The sequence below is a fragment of the Taurulus bubalis genome, assembly GCF_910589615.1.
Source record: "Taurulus bubalis genome assembly, chromosome: 8".
Taxonomy (NCBI): domain Eukaryota; kingdom Metazoa; phylum Chordata; class Actinopteri; order Perciformes; family Cottidae; genus Taurulus; species Taurulus bubalis.
The window spans coordinates 18850320-18870588 of NC_136596.1; positions in this window are offsets into that span (position 1 = coordinate 18850320).

Genomic DNA, 20269 nt, shown 5'->3' on the forward strand with positions numbered 1-20269 from the left:
TTTGACCAAAGCTGTCTATATTATTAATTATAATTGTATACTGTATAATCCAGCCTAAAAACACAGAGATGAACAGATTTGATGTAAAAATGCACAAATGCAGGTGGAAGGTCAGCCTGCAGGTAAACTGTATATGATAAGTCTAAAAGTGATTTATAGACATAAAAATACATTCATTCTTCATGTCGACACAGCCCCACACATGCACACCCTCCCAAATGCACTCCAGGCCAGATGCAAACATACGTCGTCCGTACACAGACACACACCGTTGTGCTTACTGTTATTTACTGCGTCACAGTGACAGGCTGTTTGCCTAACAACTAGACCGTGTTAACCCTAAGCCTATAAATTTTGAAATTATGTTGCTTTTGCTTCCTCTGGGTCAACTAAGCATTAGCCTGCACTGTAGCGCTGGCCGAATTCACAATGAACCATTCTGCACTGCTGAATGATGTATGGTGTATACATACGTATGTATGTGAAAATCACAAGAAAGCAGCAACGTCTGCAGAGCTAGTTTGTCTTTGGTGCAGGTGCAAAAGGAGAAACTAAGTGAAAAAACACCTCCATTCAAAGCAAATAGTCAAGGGTTTTTGACTCTGTTACTCCTCACTGTTGTTTGCTTGTAACCTTGTTGATTAAATTGAGTTATTACAAATATACCAGTGTCAGCTAAATACCTAACATGTGGTGTCTAAACATCATAGAAGCTGTCTTGCAATACATCTTGATTTAATGCTAGCTGAGCTCTCAGGTTTGGATTATCATTAGGACAAGAAATACCAGATGCTTTATAATGGCCTAAGACTAAAAGCCCAGTAGTAAAACAAAAACAAATATTACAATGCAGCTGTAGCACAGAGTTGAGTTTTCATTTTAAGTTTATTTAGCTAACATTCTTCACCAGTGGAGATCAACTTATGGGCACTATCAAGATAAGTCTGTGGACCTCAGTTGAAGGAGGGTATTTTTCCTTTTCCTTCTTCTCTGCCATGTGAAGAGATGATGGATTGTGTATGAGACATGTATCAGTTTGTTTAATTGCAGCTACATGATGTCAATTATAATACTGCACTGGTTGTGTACAGAGCTTGATTCGAATTGCAGATCAGATTTAGAATAAATCTGAAATAAATAATATTATTGATTTCAAAGTGGCAAACAAAAAGAAAATTGGATCACATTGCTACTTGTATGTACAATTGTTGCTCGTAACTACAGATCATTTTTCTTTCAACACATTGCTCCGGTGTTAGGGGTTGCAACTTGGTTAACTCTCATCATTCTTATGAGCATTATTATCGGCCTCAGCAGACTCTTCTGCAAAAAAATTATAAAAACCCACTGTCCACTACCGGCACAGCACCAAGCAGCAGACAGGCAAAGTTAACAGCTAGCCTGTGAACAGAGTGGAGCATTTAAAAGCTAAAGAGACAGATATTTGCCTCAGGAGTTAGCGAAGACCAAGAACAGAGCTAATAAGCATGTTGGATTTGCATTCATCAGGTGGCCCCCTCTACAATACATGGCAATTGTTGCTCCATGCCTTCTGGATGTGTAAAGAGGCAACTGTTTGCTAACATGTTCACCATGTCAACTTAAATAATAATACAAGTGTGTGTACGTTTCAGTTTCCTTCAAGTGGCAAAAAAAAAAAATGGTATTGAAGGTGTAGGGAAGTACATTTTAAGTTTCAATGAATCCTACTGCCATTTTCTAAACTTTCCGTTTAAAATAGGTTAATATACTTTTAGGCATTTCTTGGCATTGAAATGGTCTGATTTGAGCATTGTGCAGGACGCAGTGTCAGTTATTTACAACTGCAATCCAAAGATATCTGTACTGGCCTTCAAACTGTCAAATCCGGTTGTGTAACTTAAAGTGGACTTGCCGTTTCGATTACATTTGGCGCACATGAAGTGGAACAATATGATTTCTCAGTGTGTGGTTATTGATGATAGACAGGGGAGATATACATCAGGGGAAAGATGGTAGTCAAGCAAGACAGAGGAGGCAGGAAGTCCTCAGAATCTATACGATTTTGTACTTTATCTGCATGTGTGCGCTGAGCAGGGAACCAGAGTTCCCCTGGCTAGCCCCTGGCAGCAGTGCTTTCAGTTTCTGTTCCCTACAGATAAGCGCTGGCTGCCCTTTCCTTCACCGCCAGCTTTGCCTGTGGTGCTGCTCAATTGCCAACAACAGAGGACTTTGATTTTACCCAGCAGCCTTGTAGTGTAAATGAGCATACCTGTACTAATCTCATGTTGGGTGGCAGACACATAGTTGGTTGAGTCAATCCTTTCCTGGGGAGATGGAAGCTAAGGAGCAGAAGAGGACTTCCCTGGACCCCTGTTATCCTTGCTTTACCCTTCAGGCCTGCCGTCCCCAGACCAGCAGACATCTGATTTACACCCCTGTGGTTGCATCGGGGGAACTGGACAGTCAGATACCTCGCGTCAGGACACCCTCTCAACCGTTGCCTCTGTCTTATTTACGAGGCCACTGGTGTTCAGCTCCATGGCTGATTATTTTCCCATGCAGGATGAGCCTGTCTGGATGGCGGCGACAGACCTACCGGGGAAGGAGATAGGGTGGGTTCAGTTCTCAAGCTTAATGCCAGGTACAAAGGAAGGGGTGGGATGTGTATACAGTCCAATTCCAGCTGTAGTCACGATTTGAGTATACACATATTATTGATCAGCCTAAAGCCTGATGATGCAATATGTATGTCCTTTTTCTTCCTCCCTATCACTGTCTCACGTGGGACTAGAACAATTACCTGGGTCTGTCATGTGATTTTTCCTTTCAGCATGCCAGGTCTGTTCCTACTGCACTCAAAAATAGAAATCTCCGAACGTTTGCCTGTCACTGTCTGAACTTCTCTACTTTATGGAGCATATGTCTTTCTCTGCAACACATGCTGGGGCTTCACCTGACAGCACAGCATGTTCATGCCTTTCTCTTCTAATCTAGTTTAGTCCATTTTACTTTGCTCTACTCCACTACAGGTAGCGTGTGCTTTGTTAGTGAGTGTTGGTGGTCACCCAGGCCTGGTGTCATTACTCAGTGACTGACAGACTGACAAGCCCTCTTGTCTTGGCCCAGTCGGCTGCAGGTGAACCCAAATAGTTGGACCATGATGGATGGCAGCTGACAGGGGACTGACAGCCACTGGGGGGGAGAGACTGAGCCGACCCGAGTGCTAAGCCACTACTGCCGCCAGCGAAACATTTTGGAGGTCACTGCAGGATTTTGGATTTGTGTAAGCATGCATTGCTGTTGGCTGGTGGAGTTTTAACAAACAAGGGTATGGCTGTGGCTGTTGCCTAGAGGTGACAAATGAAGAAGGAATGATAGTGGAACTGTAAGCAGTTAAATCTCTGTGTTGCCTGGGATGATGTCGATGGGGAAAGTGAATGGATAGCACTCTCCACTCCAACAGCAGCTGCCGACAAAGTGCCCTTGAGCAAGTAACTTTACCTCCAACTGCACTGGAGGGGACTTTACTGCGCGATCAGTTCCCAGTTCTGAATGTATGGAGTGTGTTAATGTGTAGTATCACTGAAACACACTGACTTTCATGGGTGACTAAATAAAAGAAATAACTCTCTGTTCTTCTCCGTGATCACTAAACAGGACTTCTTGGCTGCCCACAATGGATCAGGTTACGGGCCTTCATAACTGGCGGCCAGTGGCACTTATATGAGTGACGACTAGATAAGATCAAGAGCTCTGTGTGTGTGAGTGTGTATGCATGTGTGTCCACTCTAAAACTCGGGCCATGGATCCATCAATCAGTCGGTAGGACAAAGACTCGTGTCAGGGTGCAGCGTGCACTTCTTTGGCCATGTCACTGCACCTCTCGCACACATAACACACACCAATCATGCCCCTCTGGTCAATTCTAGCCAACCAGTCAACCAGGCAATTGGCCAGGTTGGGGCTGAAGGAGTGAGCATCATCAAACTTTGGTATTTTTCCTCTTTAACCTCTTAATACCCTTCTGCTTTCTCCTACAGTATCTAAGAAATACAAGTATTATCGAGATCGTTAACACTTGTACTTCTTTTCTTTATTGTTTTGTAGATACTAATTACAATTAAACCCCCATGTCAATATGCAGATATCACAACAATATATAACTTTTCTTTCAAATCCAATGCAGGCTCATCACAGTTCTTCACCTTCTCATACAATGTGTCCAACTATGTGTCCAAAGGCTGTCAAAGAATATTCTGAATTAGAATAAATATTCAAAAAGTAAAAAAAACAGATATTTCAGCATAAAAATTACAGCACTACCACTGCATGAAATGTAAGGTTCAGTCATGTAGAACGATGAATAATTCAACAACAACCATAATGATGGCTGAAGCCTCAGCTGCAGAATGAGTAACAGCAAGTGCTATGTTGGCTCTCCATTCCCTCAAGAGTCTGTCCTGTCAAGGCTTGGTTTGCTATTGGTCAACAGCATGTCAGCTACATAGTTGAATGTTTATGAATTTACTCTCCATTGAAAGGACTCTAAAGGAGTGAGTTATTTTGTAACCACATTGCATTGTCTTAAATGGTGGTGTGAGCACCAGGAGTGTAGTTATCTAGACAGATAGTCAAATCCACATGCAAATGTTTTCATTAGTAATTTCTATACTCTATATTCTATAAAAAAAAATACACAGCTTAGTAATGGAGAAAGATTTGCATGTTGACATTTACTCTCCAAATGTACCTCTCCGAGCCTCACCTTCTCCTCCCATCTCCTCCCCAAAACTCCAAAGCCTGTCAATCGCTGCCAGTTAATGGGGTGAAGTTAAGTAAACAGTTCAGCGGCTTGTCATGTTTTTGCGAAAGCCAGGACTGACAGCCGAGGCTAAAATGCCAAACACCAGGACCGAAGTGGAAATGTGTCCTCCGCACATCCAATAAAAATACCAAAATGGAATCATGGAATCGCACAACTAGGGCAGACCACCAAGAAATGCCAATAAGAAAATATTCTCTGGGCCCTTATAAGCAACTATGACAGTACACGTTTATGTCAAAGCAATTGGAAATGCATGAACTTTTGACTACAAGTGTATGATCTCACCTCCTGGTCAGTGGGAGGTTCACAAGGTTCCTTTGACAGTTTGGAAATCCCATAGAAAAACACAAGTGCAGCCATGCTTAGATCTGGCAGTGATGCTGTAGTGGAGAGTTGCTCCACTGCTCATTCTTCACAGAGCTCAGATTCATGTCTCCACAATGAATTCAGATTGTTTAACAATAATAGCCAAAGCAGCTGTGGTAATATGGGTTTAAATCAGTCTCATTATTACATTCAAACCAATGTCTTTCATCCATGTCAATCCCATCTTTCTGGTGTGTTTATACTATGTCACATTTAATAATGAGACAAAACCACAAATATGAGGCCTCTCATGCTTTTTTGTTCGGATCTAACTGTGTGTCCGTCAATGGGCTTGGTGCCTAAGATATAGATCTTATTTTTTTCTTGTCATGCTAGCGGTGTAGCTCAAGACATTGACAGTCTGTCTGTTGGTCCAGACTTCAATATTTAGCACAGGTACATGCTATTGCTAATATATTAAACTAAGATGGTGACTATAGTAAACATCAAATGAGCAAAAAGTGATTCATTGCAGCCACACAGGGCCACTGCCGTGGCTTAAAACTGTTTGCCGTGATGATTCACTGAGTACAGTTAGATAAGAGTTTACCCTTTTCTCTAGTAAAGAGATGCTAATGGTCGAAATCTAAAATTGACACAATATACAATGATTCTCCAAACAACTAAAAAGTTATGCAATGTTTAATCAGCAAGTTTAGTTTGTACTTGCTGTGAATGAATATATCTGGACAGGGAATCAATTATGAAGATACAAACAAAAAAGTGGAAAAGTCTGCTGGACACAAAGTCACGTGAATTGTTGAGCGAATGAGCAAAGTACTTGCTAGTGTTGACAGGCGCGCAGCGATGAGTGAGAGGAGGCAGAGGCGAAGTGAAATGATTTGCTCGCTTCCACTTGGTCTTCACCGTTCAGAGATTTTTAAATGTGTGCATTCAGCTAAAGACAGTGAGAAGTTAGCTTTATTTCATTTGAATGTAGCTGGAGGATATCAATATATCACTAAAGAGGTACAAAATAGTGGATTGGTCTTTTAAAAAAACAAAAACAATACTGCGTTCCAAGGTAGTTGCAAAAGTACAAATATGGGCCAATGCAATACAAGCAAAGTGTACAAAGCCTTGCTGCAGATTATTATACCCAGAACATTGCATGCTAAGCGTTATCATGCTCATACTGTTTGGGGCCGGGGAGTTTTTCTTGTCAGTGTCATGGAAGCTGACTGCTTGCTTATTTTTCCAGCTACAGCAGAGAGATAGTATGAGGTAAAGAGTGGGAACCACACAACCCGTATTAATCACAGCAAAGACTGGGCTTCCCCAAGCACAGAGACAGGATCCCTGTATATGTGTATTTATATATTTCTGCATTCACACATGCAACGTACAATACATTGTTTATATATCTGTCCTTGTCAGTTTATATGTGTGTGTGTGTCTCCACAGTACCCTCCTGTACCCCATTTCTCCTACCTAAAATCATACAATATCCAAAATCCATTCATCAAAGTCATACAACACGCTATTATTTCAACAGTGTGGCCGTGTGTTAGTGTCTGCATGAATGTATCTGCATTCATATATGCATTATGTATTGGAACATAGCTGTATCGTGTTTATGTTCTTTCCAGTAGAGTGCACAGACCAAATGGAAGCTGATTTCTTTGTGTCCATGTGATCTGTAACAGAATATTGCTGGTGTGCACCCATGTAGCAGAATGTGTGAAGTGTGCACGTGTGTGTGTGCTGTTTGCTGTTGCAGTGTAGACATGGAGATCTGTTAAGTTATATGTGGACTTGTAAAAAATTGTTTCGCAGAGGGATCAGGTGCAGGCTGTTATCAGTGGCGTGAATGTTGGCACGTGTTTGCGCAGATGACATGTTTGTGTATTCCCACCTGCCTGGGTGGGTTCGTGCATATTTATGTGAATGCAAGCTGAAAGTATTTGTGTGCACGGCTTGCATACAAACACATACTGTGTGTTTGGATAGTACTACACCACATGGTCCAATCGTCTGCAACAGATGGGCTGATAAAATGCCAGAAAAGCAGCAATTACCAACAATAATCCTTTGTCAGCTGTTCACTCTGTATAAGGTTGCCAGGTTTTAACATGTACTGGAAAGATTATCATCTTACCAAGCCATCTCTGGCCTTCTCAGATTGGTTTACCCCACCCCACCAATAGAGAATAAAATATTATATACAAATTAAATTGTTTATTTATTATAAATTTGTTTCTTAAGCAAGAAAGTATCAAATGTGTTGCATTAACAAAATGTCATTGGTTGTACCAACAGCTAAGCTGGCTCTGTCCAAGGCGAACAAAATGCACCTCCCAGCACCTAAAGCAGCACATTAACATGGTAAGCTAAGATAAGCTGTATAGTATATAGTGCTATTAGCTCATGGCAAAGCAGGGGTTGGTAAAAGGCTAAAGATGACTAAGTACAATGAGTGGTATCAGATTTTTTCATTATCGATTTTGATTATGTAAACTATGGAATGTTTTCAGTGTGTAAGACGAAGTCTACGGCAGTGCCTCCTTCCTTAAGTACCGCCATACCCATTTCATATTGCCTTGGGGGTTCAGGTTTATATAAATGCAGAAACAAAATATTACTTTGTGCAACACTATTGACGGTTTGAATACACTCACTTTGAGGAGAGCCCCATTTGGTTTATATGTGCAGACAAGTGGAATCACTACCCAATGAAGGAATGTTCCCAGTGGAGCAATAACACCAAGTTATGAGAAAACAATCAGAGAGAGGGTAGTGCGGAAAACAAACTGGAGACACACGTGCAGAGACGCACTCATCTTGCTATGAAAATAGAAAAAAAGTGAGCTAGTGCCACTTGGGTGTCACTCTGTAAAACATCCTGCATTGCCTGATACATTGTGTGTAGACAGAGCTGTCCCAGGCAGTACAGGAAGTTCTGAATGAAACATGTGTCAGAGGCATGTGCTGTCCAGGTTCCACACACACGAGTCTCCAGCGGAGGGCCCTCTGTCAGTAGGCCAGGAACAAGGGCCTTCTCACTGGCACCATCCGAACCCACAGATTTCCTCCTGTGGTGCACTGGATCCTCCTGCTGAGTGATATGGACAGACCAGGATTGCTTGAACACTTGTGTCCCCATACCGAGTATGTACCTCGTGTTTTTACCTCCAACATGCAAAGCCCTGTTATGTATATACATATTGCTAAAAGCAAGATAAAGCATACTGGGATAATTTATAGGGAAACACGTTTAACTCTGTTTGAGTATCTGGAAGGAAATGATTGCATTTGCTATTATCTTCATCTTGACTATGTCTCTATGTGTGATTTATTAAACTTGTAGAGTAAAGGCACATACAGTCTAAAGCACCAGCAATAACACCCCCCCCTCCCCCATGCAACAAACCGTACAGTATAATTAGACCTTTCTTTCCTGTTAAGAGACATATCAGGCATTTGTTAGTTGTTTTAATGACAAATATCATTTTATTTAATGTCCAAAAATGTAAGCTTCATGGTTGAAAATATTTTACACGGCACACTGGATTTTTGTATCAATTATTTTGCAGCTTATATAAATCTTTGACGTGTTGAATCTGCTGCTCAGAGGGATTTCATGCTTTACTGAACTAAATCACAGTACTTGGTAATGCTTTTTTGCATTAAAACAAGATAAACCATGACTCGATACAAAATATACAAATAGTTGGCTTTTCTGTCAATAGATTAGTCGATAAATTATTATCTTGTGTTACTGAACTTGTGTTAGTTGACAAGGAGAATAATGTTCTAAGTATCAAATACTGTTTGTGTCCTGCACACAATCATTTGTCACAGCCACCTGTATCCATGTCTGCCATGTTGAAGAACCAGATTGTGTTTACAAAAAAAAGAAAAAGAAGCTGCTTGAAGGAACTTTCAATCATCAGACTGGTCTCATAACTGGACACATCGACACTCACTGGTCACATGCAGCGAGACACGTGCGTGAAAGATGTTTTTGCCCAGCAGCGTGGAGCTGCACAGGTAGGCGCCCACGTCCCCGCGCGCACCTGTCCGTAACGCACAGCGACAACAGAGGTGACCAGTCTGCCATGATTTGACTGAATGTGTGCTTTGTTTACTATAGCAGTGATTTTCCAACCAGTTCAGGGGGAACTAAACAGCATGCGTAGGTACCAAATCCACGGGCCGCCACTGCTACTGCCACTCACTGGCATGGAAAACTATGTAATTACTCTGCCAGCCACAATTGCAGGCTCATATGCTCAACAACGGCAAATTATTTGCAGCAACAAAATAATATTTTTTTGGACCGATTAAGTAAAATTGGACATGCCCCCCCCCCAAAAAAATTTTTTTAATTTAAACTTTGTGATTCTGTTTAAGCCAGCAGAGAAGGCTTAGCAGGCCCTGACAGCCCACCACTGCGTTCTGGTACCGGTCTGGTGCGATGTGCGTGTTTAATCAGCAGAGGTGAAATGAACACCTCCGGTCCCGCCATGTGTATCAGCAGGTCCGCTAGAAATTGCTTCGGTTCACTGCCAGTTTTCGCTGCCCCTGGTACGTTCACGATGCAGAGGTTGGATCTTCGGGACCAGGTCCTCCACACGGTCGTAGAGAAGTTTATTCTGGGACTGCATGGATTTAATAGTCGCCGAAGTGAGCCGCTCAATGTTTTTGCCCACTATTATTTCCGTTTTGGTGAGACGTTTTTTAAATGAAATCACATCCCCTCTTAGCGCGTACACGGAGACCTGTAGTTACTGAGATGAGGCCTGTATCAGCACCGTCATGTCTTCTTTCATACCGGTACGGTGGTTTTCCAGCATAGAGAACATCTGCTGTATTGTGACGGGCTCGCCCACGCTCCCGAGGGCTGGGTGGGTTTCCTCACCTGGGGATGGGCCCGCAGCCATTTTAGCTAACCCTAGCTGGAAAGCTAGCGAAGTAGTAGCGCAAGTTGCCTGGGTTTGTGACCTTTGTTGTTTGTTATGTTTCAATGAGTGTCAGGCCGGGATTCCAATCAGGACTCAAAAGCTGAGGTGTCAGTGAGCAGACTTTATAATGAAAACAAAAACCCTCCTAAGAGGCGGAGGCTAAACAATTCTAAACTCACTATGACAAAGAACTGAAAATCTCTCCAAGGGAGGCTGTCCAAGATTCGACTAAACTAAGTACTAAGAAACAAAAAGCTGGACTAGGAAAGTTACAACAAAAATCGCTCTTTCGAGGTAGGATAAGACTTACGAAAATAACTCTGTAGCTATGAACAAGGCTTTGGCGCTGGCTTAGGTGATCGGACATGAGACGAAACACTTTGGCACAGGACAATAAGCACATGAGGGTAATGGGAAACAGGTGGAACCAATCAGGGATCAGGGGAGACAATCAGACCAGTGACACATGAGGAAGGGCAAGTGACCTGAAACGAGAGGAGAGTTAGGCTTCAAAATAAAACAGGAAGTTACGAGACAAAAACCCAAGACAAGACAAACTTCACCGCGGTGTGACAATGAGATGGAAATACTCCAGTACAAGTGTGCGTGTACCTCAAAATTGTACAAAAATTATGAAAAATATTATGTGGGAAAAATATTACATGTTCGGTCATATCAACCAGTCCTAGAGTAGAGCTGACTACATTAGTGTGAATAATTGTGTCACAAATTTGACATGAACACAGAATCAGCATGTTCAACAAACTTCCTTTACAATAGGGTTCATGTTCTCTGGGTAAATTCCAGAGATTCTTACTAGATGAGTCAATTAAATAATTTCCATGCAGCCTCCTGGCTCTGTAAGTATTAAACTAGTAGCGACCCCAAAATTTACCGGAGTGAGTACCCATGGCCATCAGCTGCTAATGAGCCTCATCATCATCTCACAGTTAAATTTAGCATATTGCTCTGACCCAGGATCTGCCACACGATGACCGTTAAATACATTCATCCCATTCACTTGCTACTACACGAAGCAATGCCAATGTTCTAAAAGACAATAGGCAGCTATGTGCTCTGCTAGCTGGCTCATTGCTAATAGATATAATATTGGAGGGAGGAACTGGGCTTGTAATGAACATCTGTCCCTTTTGGCTGACGAGGATATGAGGGGGTTGTGGCACTCGCCTACCCGGGGAGGAGGACTTGGGGTAATGACTCCAGCTGGCAGTGACAGATTTTTGGGTAGGAAGGAATTGGGCGTATTGGCTGGTAACCATGAAGAAGCTGATACAAGGTCAAGGCAATGATCACACTGAAAACTTGTACTTTCACATCAAATGGGAATTGAGGCAGATTAAAGTTTGGAAAATGCCTTTCAGTCCAGCTTCCGAGTTGTAAATACAGGACTCCGATTCTCATTCTTGTGAGGAAAGCCAGAAACTCCTTCAGCTAAGACTCCAGTGGGGCTTCCAGGACAAACCCAAATGCCTCGGGAGCAGAGCTTCGCCTCACTGCACTGCTACCTCAAATCAACACAAAATGAACGCTTGTAGTAACTTTAAAGGAGTTCAAACATGAATCCCAATTGTTCGTTTAATGGTGTCTGTGGTGTATTCATCATAAACCAGGAGAAATTGGGGCCAAACAGTGAAAATGACTGCACCTTTACACTTATCCTGGATGTGAGAGATCTTGATCATGTGTCCACGCAATGAGTCAGAGATTAGGGCCATGGGCGCCAAAATGCTGCTGCAAAATTACCTGCATTGAATTCAATGTTCTGAAGTCTGTTTGGAAAAAATATGTAGATGAGAGAAATATTCAAGCAGATATGAAAATAGTATTAACTTGTCTGACCTATGCAAGTCGGCCTCAGAAAGTGAATGAGACTTAGAGGTGCAATGTGGAGTGTTTGACCGCTAATGGGGCTCAGTGTTCAATATGGCTACTGATTTTGATTTCGTTTGAGTTTTTTGACTATAATGCAACAAATCTTTCATATACTTTCTTTAATCTTCAGTGATAATGGTTGTTTTTCGGATCCCATGCTGAGACCAGGGTACACCATCATCTGTTTTCTTCATAAAAAAAATGGATTTAGCATTTTGTACAATTGTGTGTGTATTTTCTCACACATTAAATATCTAAGAAACTAAAAGTTTCCATCTCTTGTTTTAAACCTTATACAGTATAATCGTAATCATTCTCCGTTTCTGTGGGGTGTGTGTGTGTGTGTGTGTGTGTGTGTGTGTGTGTGTGTGTGTGTGTGTGTGTGTGTGTGTGTGTGTGTGTGTGTGCATCAATTGCCAGCTTTGTCATGTCTAAATCTCAGGGTGACGCATAAAGAACCAGTGTTTCTGCAGGAGGTGACAACCCATCGAGCAAATGTTCTGGAGCTGTCAATTCGAAGAATGACAGAACTGATGTCTGACACCCATGCAGTGAGGCATTAGCATAAAACAGTGTTTCGGGAAACAAATTACACTGTGGGTGGAACAATGAGCAAAGAACAGCCTATGTAATTGTCAAATAGACAAAAATAACAAGGAACTTTGTGTTAATTGGTGTATCAGCACCAAGATCAGCAGGGCTGTAGGGGAAGGTCTCGATACACTATATGGAAATATTTCGTAAATCTAGCCTCCACCTACTCCTGACCATTCACAGTGAGCATTGTGGACATCGTCAGAAAGTTGTGCAAATTAATGCATTTATTAATTTGTTATCTTTAAGATTGAAATTGGAATCATCAACGCTAAATCGAGATGGACAAGTTTGACTAATTATTCATCTTCAGTGTTTAGATCACAGGGATCATTTGAAGTAAAACATGAAACATTTACAATTGAATACATTTCTCCCAGGTGTAAAGGCCCAACAGTCCAAACACAACTATTCCTGAATAATTAAAACCAAATAAAAGAGTAATCAGAGTTTCTTTGCTCATTCCCATGATGTTCACTTGCACAACAACCTTTCTTCCAAGATGCATTCAAAAGTACTAAATACCCTCTCAGATATAAACTATGGTACATGATGCAATGACTCAGATGTGATGAGTAAATTTGGAAGAAAATTTCCACTGACAAACAATTCTCAATAATGTTCTCTTTAATACTCATAGGGAGAAAATATGTCCTTTGTAAGACAGTCAGTTTGACCAGGAAGAGTGACGTCTTCCTCTCCTTTGGCCAGATGTGGGCAGAGCAACGTGCTATATATTATCACGGAACACGTATTTAAAGCTAACCTGTGGGCAAAAAGTTACTCATTTACAAATCAAGCAGATACAGACTAACTTGACATCTTTCACCTCTAGTTGGATGATAAGAAAGATATGTGGCTCTTCTAAACCTTCACTTCTTTTGCCAGCCAGCTGCCAACTGGCCGAAAACAGCATTAATGAGAGTGGTGTGAAGGAACCAAAACAGAGACGCTGCAGGCTACAACACCAAAATAATGAGTTAAAAGATGCTTAAACTCTTCCCGGTGCTGAGAGGACATGCAGAGTTGGATGATAATTCTGTTGCTGTCAGGGTGTAATGATGAATATAGCAAATGTGAAGAAGATTACCCATTGTCCCTTTCAAGTATGTAATAATTCAAAAATTCAATAATTTCCATTCCCCTGAATAACCCTCCCTTGCTGCACTAACAAAACAAACAACAAAACAATTCAATTTGTCTCTAAGAAATGGCCCACTTTTGTTCTCAACTGCAACCAGTAAGTCACATTCAGCAAAACATTAAAAAAAAGGGCACACATGGACAAAAAGGCGGCGCCTGGAAGGGAGTACAATAAGGCTTTCGTTATTATTCATTTTCTATCCCACTTCCCTCCAGCAAACACGCCTACTCCCAGCCACATTAGTATGAATATGTAACACCCGTTACATTTTGGTCAGGTCCCATTGAAGCAGAAAAAAAATACCCCTATGCTATTATTATTAGACCGGCATGAGTGTAATCCTTATCTTTAGTAGTCGATGTATCCGTCAACTACTAGGCATCTGTCAATGGTGTAATTACCAGATGTGAAATATTTCACATCTGGTAATGTGGGATCAGAAGAAGACCTCTTTTCCTTCTCGGAGAGTGGAAGGCGTGGTTCTGACTGCATTGCTCAAAGAGACCACCCCGCTGAGAGGCTCTCATCGCTCCTGCCTCAGACGTCTGTCGCCATCTACTGTAAGTGCTAGTATCAGCTTCTCAGCGGGGGGCTGTTGGCTTTGGGAATTGGCTCCTAGCGAGCACTCCCCTCCACAAATATTAATGTCAGGAGCACTGAGTACATCCTATACTTGTTGCAAAAAGGGCAAAAAACTATTTCCACTTTTCTAAATTAAGGGCATTTTCTCATACAAACAATTACAAAAGTAATGAACCCTAAGATAATGTTGTACACCACAGTGTTACCAAACCTTTTTTGATTGTGATTATCATGATTTTATATTAAAATGGTAAGAGCTATGAATGTCGATGTCATGTTTCATGTTCAGCGTCCCGAAATGATTGAGAAAATGTGACGCTTCACACGCTTTTCTTAAAATTGAGATGCACATCAAGAGAAGGTGGATTTGTACTTTAGGAGGCTGGGGCTGTCCCAGAAATTCCCGAAGACCCAACCTGTTGAGTGAATGCGGAGCAGGACGGTCTCTGTGCTCAAATAAAACCAGTAGCAGTTACAACTCCTGGGTCCTTTCACTCACTGCTCAGTTCCACAGGCTGCCTCCGGAGGATCGGCAGGGTCACTGTCCTTTCATCTTCCTGCTGCACTTCCTTTGCTCTCCACAGGATGGCGTTGCCGTGCTGCAGCAGACCCCAGTTGACCAACCAGAGAGCCGGTAGCCATGCAATCACTCAGCGGCGCGGCCAATTGAATCACAGGGGCCACATCAGCACTCAGGAAACAGCTACCTAACCTGCCAGGCTGATAGTCCTCTTGCTCTGCTCAAGACACCCCTCTCCTCCCCTCTAAACACTCACACACATGTTCACATTAACAAACAGCTCTGCCCGTGCCAACTCTCATTATTCCCCGTTTAAACTCAATCCAGTAAGCAGCTGCCTTGTTATTTCCTCCACCATGTGTTGAGCTTGAAGGATTGGTGTCAAGGGCTGGGGCATTCGTATGACTACCAATGTATGAGCTCACTCACTTCTGAAGCTTCCACACAAGGTGTGGGATCAGAGGCACAATGGGACCACCAAACACAGTGACACACACTCAGCTCCCTCCTTCTCCATGCCCCTTGCCCCGAGCAGTGAGATAAGAAGATGTGCCGATTCCAGGAGGAGGTGGAGCAACCGAGCTGGCCAACAACAAAGGTACCCTCTGTCTTACTGCTGCAGCAAATGCACACCAATGATTCTTGTTACCCATGGTACCCTGTTGTATGTAAGAGGGAGAGGGAGGGATGGATGTTTGTACTTTGCATTTAAATTACAGCCCATATTATGCATCTTGATTCACAGCACGCTGGTGAATTTGTAATGCGAAATAACAACATGCCCGTGTTTATTTGATACATTTCCTGGTCTTTGAGAATTTTCTGCTCCTCTCAATTCCAGGGGCTGTGTACACTTTTAAATGGGCAAACCTGACTGGGGCACAGTTTTAAAGATAGAGGGCACATTTTTGAAAATATAATGAAAAAGACTCAATTGCTAGACCTGGTAGATTGTTTGTTCAGTGTAGTAAATGCCAATTATATAACATTAAAGAGTTACATATGAATTGATAAACAAATAGCTGCCTACGACCATGGACAAATAAGTAGGACAACGGGTTCCTGGAAACAGACTGAAAAAGTGAAAGAGACTGCTGCATTGTTTGTAGTCTCTGTTTCCGACCCTGCTCACCGCCACTGTTCAAGTGAGGATTCCCGCCGCACAGCCATGTGTACCCAAACTATAGCACATACACAGGTGAAAACACGCCCACTAGAAATGCACACCAGCGTTATCTCACTGTCAGTGCCACCACACGTTGATGCTCACCCTCTCCTCAACATGAGAGGAGCCGGGAATTCATTTAAACAAACATTGGTCTTTTGAAACTCAATACCATTTTTCCCTCCCCCACGTCTCCAGAAATGTAATTCAAGAAAGGACGTAGCTGCAGGACATTTTGCCGCCGCCGAGCTGCGAGTCCCTCCTGTTGTGTGTTGCCATGTACAGTGGCCTTTATATATGAGAAAGACTTGATAAATGACAGAGAGGCACAATCTAATTTAGAACAAACGCATCACATCTTTTGTGTGAACACACAATGTTTATGAGGGAATGTGATTGATGATTACATCCAAGCACAAGTGACAGTGGAATAACATTATTCACCTTCGCGTTGTCCTCCTCGGGCAGAGTAGAGTGGTGGAGGTACCTTCACTATCATTAGTCAAGTATGAAATTGTGAAGATTCTTTACATGAAAACAATCTAAACTCTGAGATTGTGTGATGAGTAATGGGAAACGGGGGAAGAGCTGGCTAGAAAAAATATTCTCTGGCCTAGTTAAGTGGTGATTTTCCTCCTTGCATTAGTTTGTACCTCAAGTCAAATAAAACGAGTGCAGGAGATTTCTGCTGAAAATATAAAAAGCCCATGAATGCATCAGCATGGTGGGGCCTTTTTATTTTTCTGTGTGTCAGGCCTAACTTTAATTATGGTTTTGTTAATTAGTGTATCTCAACACGGACTCGCTTGGAAGGATGCCACTTAGCTCAGCTTTTTCTCTCTCCCCGTATCCCTTTCCCAAATCACGGCTGAGCTCCTTCCTGCCTCCCCCTTCTTCTCTCCTCCTATCCCATCCCATTCCTGTCCGCGTGTCTTGACAGCTCAAAAGGCAAAGCAGCATATCAAAGCAGACTGAGCCATCGTAGCCCTTAAGCAAGCATCTTTTGCTTCAAATTGCTTCCTGAGGAAAGAGAGAAATAAGATAAGGCAGAAAAAGAGGAGGAGGAGGAAGAGGAGGATGAAACAGGGCCATACTGAGCAGCTCTCTCCGAGAGATGGAAAGGAGTGAACAGAGTGTAAAAGGTGAAGCACAGGCAGTTACCATTATTTCGCTGGGGTGTCGGTTATAGCCTCTGAGAGCTGAGGTGAAAGACGTCCGGATTGCACCCCCCGCCCCAAACTATCAACAGAAATTAAGTCCCATCTCAGTGACGAGATCAGGGAATAGACACATGTCACAGCGCCACAAATTGCAGTCCTCAGTCTGTATTTACTGGAGCAGAGCCCTCTGCACACACAGGGAGCCCTGCACACACACACACATACTGTACGACCAATCACACTATGATTTCCAACTCTGAAAACTACCCCACACCTCCCAAATTATAATTCGTGCCGTGGCTGCTATTCAAACTCAGTGGCACCGCAAGATGCTGCATAAATTAAGACGCTGGAGGGAGTGAAGATGGGGAACAAGCACCGTCTGCCTCTGCCGGATCATATTAACTCCTGGGACCTTGTTGCTGGAGAAGAAACCTCTATCGGGACCAGGGCACACCTTCTGCTCTTTAGGTCTTCATCAAGGACTCTCTAATCCCCTCCTAGGAGTTCTCCCAGACTTTGATTACAGTCAATTTTAGGACAATACATCCATTACTAGCCAGCTAAAATGAGGCATTAGGGAAATGCTGAATCGTTTTGGTTTGGATTTAAAATGTGTTGCTTTCCACGTCCCCACCCCCACGATGTCAAAAGGCAGCCTCAGTGATTGCATTGGTGACCCTGCTCTTCCACCTTTGTCTTGCCCCGCTGTATTGCAAGGAGAAACAATATGAGACTGAGATTGTCTCCATTTACTTGCCGCCTTGCAGCCTGTCATTTTCTGCACCCGCAAGTTCAGATCATCTGGAGGAGCGAATAGATGTGGCAGACAAAAGTTGTGGTTGTGCTCCTGATCGTGGTGCAAAGCAACGGCTTTGGCAAGGAAAGGAGTGAGTTTAGGGAGATATAGGAGGGGAGGGGGGACTAACAGGATGTGAGCTATTTCAGAAACGGTGCTTTCAGGCCAACTGTGCCCTCATTGTTCCATCACTGCCGGTAATGACTTCACCGTGGCTTCCTGTCACATGAGGAGGACGCTCCTGACCCCATAAGTGATGCAGCAAGTGACCCTGGATTGGACCGAATGAATGACTTTATGGGTTTGCGTCCTTGAGAACATGTGAACGTCCTTTTCTTTTTCAAAATGGAGTGCCCTCAGGAGAATATCATACATACAGTCCTAAAGTGTTTACGCATGTTAATCCAAGGTTGAAATGCAATATTCCGGTTTAGAAGAACAACAGGTATTCAGAGTTGTGGACGAGCACATTATAAACATTGCTAAAAGAAATCTAGTCCAGTTTCTCTCGACTTCATTTGATGACATTCATACTATAACCCAAATTGATATTTAGTGGTCACTCAGATATGGGAGAAAATGTCTTGATTGCTCCTCCGGATATATTACTAAAGGTCAATAGCATGGATGAGGATACATGGAATTTGATTTTTAACAGGGTCTACTCCTCACCCCACTTTGATTCATGGACTTCTACAGTTTACAGTTCTCCACTAATCCAAAGATATGTTAGTCAAGATTCCTTTTAATGTGAGTCCTCTGTGTGCTATAGGTTCAAAAATCAAAGATACTGATTGGGCATGCCTTCCTATCTGCATGTACTGTCCAAAAGATGTTTGGAACCCCATTGAATACATTTCCACTTAAAACAATAATTAGAATAGTTATGGAAACTAATCTTCTATATGTAAATGAAATGCTATTGGATCTCTGATAGCCAGATTACAAATCCTTCCAAAATCTAAGGATGCGCACACCTATATGAACACATCTAAACCATTGGATTAGGGATCTAATGCCCTTTTTACAGTAGGAGAATGTTAGACTCATTCTAACGGGATTTGCTGATTAATTTTGTAAGGCATTGCAGCCATGTCAAGTTTTGCAAGTTGGATAACAGTCTCTGGGACGCTCCATTGGGGGTTAATACGTTATCCTTGAACCTTAGCTGTAATCCTAGACCCAATTTATAAAACTAAAACAGGACAGTTAATAATAATAATAATGATAATAGTCAAGGCACTTCACATGGTAAAAACAAACAATGGAAGCAACAACAAAACAAGAAAGATGACAATATTGAGAAACAAAATAAATAAAAACTAGTATCACAGACTAAAAGCAGATATAAATCAATGAGTTTTAAGTGCTGTTTTGAAAGTGGTGAGTGATGGAGAATGTCTGAGGTGCTGAGGAGAGAGTTCCAGAGGGAGGGGCAGCAATGGAGAAGGCCCCGTCCCCCCAGGTCCGATGCTTGGACAGAGTAGGGGGGGTAAGGAGTGTGGCGTCTGCAGATCTGAGGTTGCGGGTGGGAGCGTGTCGGTGCAGGAGGTCAAAGAGGTATAAAGGGCCGAGGTTGTGAAGGGTTTAGGACTAATATCCAGCAGTACAGCATATATATTATTCAATTGAAGGATATTTCTACATTCTTGTGAGGGTATTTAGTCTTCATAATGAGAGAGGGCCAACATTTCACAGTACAGTACACAGACACAAACCATGAATACAACCAGCCCTTGTCTACCGATTGTCTCACAATGCCCAGCAGCAGACTGCAGCTTAGTTCTAAATCGGAGGATCATATCACATTTTGTCATTAGGCTTAGTTACCAGGACAACCGCATTGCTCGAGCAACGTCTATGCCTAAGCTTGTCAGGACAGCAGCAGTGGTAGCAAAAAACAAAGATACCTATAGATTGAAATAAATTAAACATTGGTCCAGAATTCATGACAGAAACCCTCTTGCTACAGATGACCTGCTGGTTTACAGCGACCTGAGCCCGGCACTATTGACTATAGTGTGTGATGAGCATGTCAAGTGGAGAGCGCTTTTGTATTCTCACTTCGGCCAGATGTACACTTGTGTTGTTTTGCCCTGATAGTGTGTGAAAAAGCCAAGGCTGTGAGTGTTCACAGTTCAGATAAAGACCGCAATAATTGGCATGAGGTTACGTAATGTGAGTTGTATGAGTCCATACAGCAGTGTTGTATAATTCATTGCACTAGTGGAATATGTAAAAGCACTGCTCCAATCCCCTTTAGGTCTAATTAAAAGACTATCAGCCTTTTACAATGAAAACTCCAGGGGATACAGTGTAATCATGTATTAATAGA